This window comes from Peromyscus leucopus, chromosome 16_21 (genome assembly GCF_004664715.2).
Source record: "Peromyscus leucopus breed LL Stock chromosome 16_21, UCI_PerLeu_2.1, whole genome shotgun sequence".
NCBI classification, from domain to species: Eukaryota; Metazoa; Chordata; class Mammalia; order Rodentia; family Cricetidae; genus Peromyscus; species Peromyscus leucopus.
The window spans coordinates 29,624,439-29,629,068 of NC_051084.1; the positions used below are offsets into that span (position 1 = coordinate 29,624,439).

The window sequence follows — 4,630 nt, forward strand, 5'->3', positions numbered from 1 at the left end:
GAGAAATGCAGTTGGATTCTCAGAACCCATGTAAAAGCTGTAGGTGAGGATCATGTTGACATACTTGCTAATTAGACTTGCAAGAATTGACTGAGCTCTGGTTCAATGAGAGACTGTGCCTAAATATATAAAAAGCAGACTAATTGTATAAGAACTCTTCACATTGACCTTGGGCTTCCACAGCCATGCTCAAACTTGTGCACATGCAACCCCATGCACATGCCCATAACCAAATGAATATACACACAAATGAACAGCACACACTGTTAGAATTCTGCCCATACTCCAGCTGCGTGATAGTACATGTGCAGTTCAGGAGTTAAGCAAAAAGTATGGCATCTTATGTCATCAGTATGCACTGGCGACTACGTGTGCACAGCGTGGTCACACAATCAGTGAATGCATGGTGTAGTTCCAGAAACTTGCCTGTATGTGTTCACTGGGAGCCCTTAAAAAGCCAAATTTCTACTCACTCTACATACCACCCATCTCCTCCCTACTCCCACCACCCAGTCCTCCCTCCCAAGCCACCCCACATCCCCACATTCCCCAATCAAGGTCTCCCATGGGGATTCAGCAGAGCCTGGCACACTGAGCATAGGCAGGTCCAAGCCCCTCCCCACTGCCCCAAGGCTGTGCATGCCATCACACCACTGGCACTGGGCTCCTAAAAGCCTGCCTATGCACCAGGGATGGATCACAATCCCCCTGTCTGGGTGCTCCCCCAAGTTCATGGGCTTCCACTAGTGTGGCCAGTCATCTCTGCATGTCTACCCATCATGATGTTGATATCTCCCACCTGCAGAATCCTTCTTCTCTCTCATCAATTGGATTCCCAGAGTTCAGCCTGGTGCCTGGCTGTGGATCTCTGCATCTGCCTCCATCAGTCACTGGACAAAGGCTCTATTATGGTGGTTAGGTATTCACTAGACCGGTAACCAGAGTAGTACTCCCAGGTGGGGTCATCTGTGGATTACTGAGAGCCTCCTCTTCCTATTCCCATGATTTCTTCATCTCTCATGGTATCTCCCACCCTGCCCTCTCACTCTGTCCCTGTTCCAGCTCTACCCTCCCATTTCCCTGTGGTCTCATCTCCCACTCATCACCCCCCCCCCACTCCCAGTCTGCTCATGCAGATCTCACCCACTTCTCCTTCACTGGGCCATTCATGTGTCACTCCTGGGGTCTTTCCCTATTAGCTAGCCTCTCTGGAGCTGTGGGTTGCAGTCTGGCCATCCTTTCCAGATAGGGGGTCTTATTTCAAAAATTCTTCAAGAGGCATCTGGCTCAGCTCCTCTGCTGAGGAAGGAGGAAATTGGCCTTGTGCTGAGCCTTGGGCTCTGGTGTGGAGAGATCACTGACCAACTCTGCAGCCTTACCATGGATTAAGCCATTAAGCTATATTCCCATAACAAAGGAAATAGCCCTGATTTACAACCACCCAAAAAGCCCACATGCCCATCAGAGAAGAGGCCTTGAACAAGATGATCAATGGGCCACTACAGGGTCATAACCAACATTAAGTCCTGGTGTGTCATAAAGGTATATAACATTACAGGGTCATAACCAACATTAAGTCCTGGTGTGCCATAAAGGTATGTAGCACCACAGAGTTCTAAAATTACCAGTTTGAGTCATGTAGTGAACTGTCCATTGCAATAACAGGGAAGAGATTTGTGTGTGGAGCATGGCTTCTCCCTTCATATCAGAAGAGGAGGAAGGGTGTACTGTGTACACTGCAGGGGGAAACAGACATGGCAATAGCTAGATCACAGACCAAATTTTAGGGCAGCAAGCTGAAGGACTCTTCATCATAAAAAAGGACCTGCTGGGGCATGACCAGGCAATCAAAAATCTGGATAAAGAACTGAACTTCCGTGAAACCAAATTACTGTAGTTATGCTAGTTCAACCAAAATAGAAAAACTGGAAAAATAATGTATCCCTGCCTAACATGTATGTGTTTTCCAGGTTTAAGACATACCACCTGAGAGAAATGACAATGTAGTGACCTATGATAACATGCATGTCAACTTCACTTTGGAAAAGTGGGCTTTCTGAGTCCTTCCCAGAAAAGTCTCTACAAAGATGTAATCCTGGAGACCTACAGTAATCTCACTGCTATAGGCTACAAATGGGGAGACCACAATATTGAATAACATTGTCCAAGATTGAGAACACATGGAAGGCATAAAAGAAGTCATATGGGAGAGAAATCCTGTGAATGTGGTCAATGTGGAAAAGCCTTCACAATGGAGTTATCACCACATTCATAAAAGAACACATACTGGAGAGAAACCCAATAAATGTAAGCAATGTGGTAAAGTCTTTTCAAAACACTGGAGTCTCCAAACACATAAAAGTACTCATACTGGAGAGAAACCCTTGAGGAACTGGACTGGCCTGTGGGTGGCTTGTGCCTGCCTGAGCCTAGTGGCATCAGATGGTCCTGGATGTCTTCCCTGAGTATGAGTTCTTTTTATGAATTTGGAGATGACTCTTTGGTGAAAAGGCTTTCCCACATTCGTAGAGTTTCACTCCAGTATGAATTCCTTTATGTATTTTAAGATGATTGTAATCTGCAAAAGGTTTATCATATTGATTACATTTATAGGATTTTTCTCCAGTATGGGTTCTTTTATGAATTTGGAGATGATAAAGCCTTTCCATTGTGAAAAAGCTTTACCACATTGATTACATTCATAGAGTCTCACTCTAGTATGAGTTCTTTCATGGATTTTAAGATGATAAGCTCATAAATATGTTCAGGTATAGTAGATCAATTGTTTAAGTTAGGGCCTTTACTATTGTCAACAAAATAAGTTTAGTTTTAGAGGTCTCCTTCAGAAAAACATAATAAGGAGGAATATTATCAAGTTATTTTTAAGAAGCTTAGATTACATTTGTATACTATCCTGAAAAATATTTCCTAGCCAAATATCAAAGGAAGGAAGACTACTTGACTATGTAAAGAGTATTTAAAATTCTACATTTATAAATGAAATTAGAAATTGGATAAATGTCAGGAATGCATGTTTCATAGAAAAGGCTATTTAGATGATAGACACATGCATAAAACATGTTCAAATCACCAGTCTATGGAGACATGGGAATTGTAATCACAATTAGGTACTATGTATTTATCCAAATAGTGAGTAAGAAACAAACAAAATGGTGGCTTACAAATTTTGGCAAACATAGAGAGAAATGAAATGACTTATGGAATGTAGATCTATGGATGAATGAAAGGACAGTTGCCCCGAGGAAAATAAAAACAGAGTGCTCATTTCTTTAATATACTCATTGTAGGACATGTGAGTATATATTTATCTCAGAGAAATCAAAACTTATGTTCATAGTATGTGTATATGTATTTATAGTATAGATAATTTATCTTTTTATTCATTTGCTTATTTTTAGAATACTGAGCATTGATACCAAGACCTCATGTATGTTAGCAAACACTATATCCCAGCCAATCATTTTACTCATATACTAAAACGAAGTAACTCAAGTATTCTTTACCATGAGAATTGTTACAGACAGCTGGCATATCCAAATCATTAGATGCTACTCAGGAATCTTATAAAGTTGAGAACCTTTTATTGATGCATCCAACACATTGGTGACTTTTCACATATTACTTGATAAGACAATTTAAAGGCAAATGCAGATTCTGCTTTCATTTTGTGACATTTTTAACATCAAAAAATTGTAAGAATGAAAACTGATTGTTATTAATGTCTGTGTGAATGAAAACTGATTATTTTCCATGAATTACAGGGGGAGGAAATGGATAAAAATGTATTTAATGTGGTATTCTTACCATAATAAAAATTCTTATAAGAAATGTTGAAATCCTTGTTGTGATGCTCTGTGGTTTTCCAAGATTGACCCTTTGGGAGAATCTAGGCCAAGAGTACATAAGATGTCTTTATATTATTAATTATAATTTCTTATAAATTTGAAATTTAAAAAATGAGTAATGTGGAAAAATATGCAGGGTATATGCAAAAAATTACCCATCTGACTCGTAGAAAGACAGGCAACAAGAAAATACAATGAAAACTAAAATTCAACACAGTGTGTTGTGCTGCATAATGATCTGGCATGTAAAATTTAAATCATAGCAAGAAAAGAGAAAATAACAGGCTGAAAACAATGAATGACACATATTGTTGAAACTTACAAATACTGAAAGACTTTAATTGAAATTTCAAGATGCCCTATAGACCTTTAGCAGAGAAAATGAGCTGCCCAAGTTTGGGTTCATCAGAGTACAGCTGGGGATAATCAAAAGCAAAGAAACCAAGAGCATGAGAATAAGCATGGTCTTCATGAAGAATCAACTATTAGCTTGTATGAGAAATGGTGGGAAAGTTGTCTTCCAATACTTTAAGTTATTTCTTTTCACAGTCAGGGCCCTGGGAACTGGAGTTATAGGCAGTTGTGAGCTCCCATGTGGCTGATGGGAACTGAACCTGGGTCCTCTGGAAGAGCAGCCAGTGTTCTTAACCACTGGGCCATCTCTTTAGCCCCTAGACCATTTTTTTTCTTTGTTTTTTTTCAAGACAAGATTTCTTTGTGTATCTTTGGGTGTCCTGGAACTCACTCAGTAGACCAGGCTGGCC

At 40.1% G+C, this 4,630-nt stretch overlaps 1 pseudogene; it reads left to right on the top strand.

Annotated features, from left to right (window-relative positions):
* The first annotated feature begins 332 nt into the window (after window positions 1-332).
* Window positions 333-2,275, top strand: LOC114701118 (annotated as a pseudogene).
* The last annotated feature ends 2,355 nt before the right edge of the window (window positions 2,276-4,630 follow it).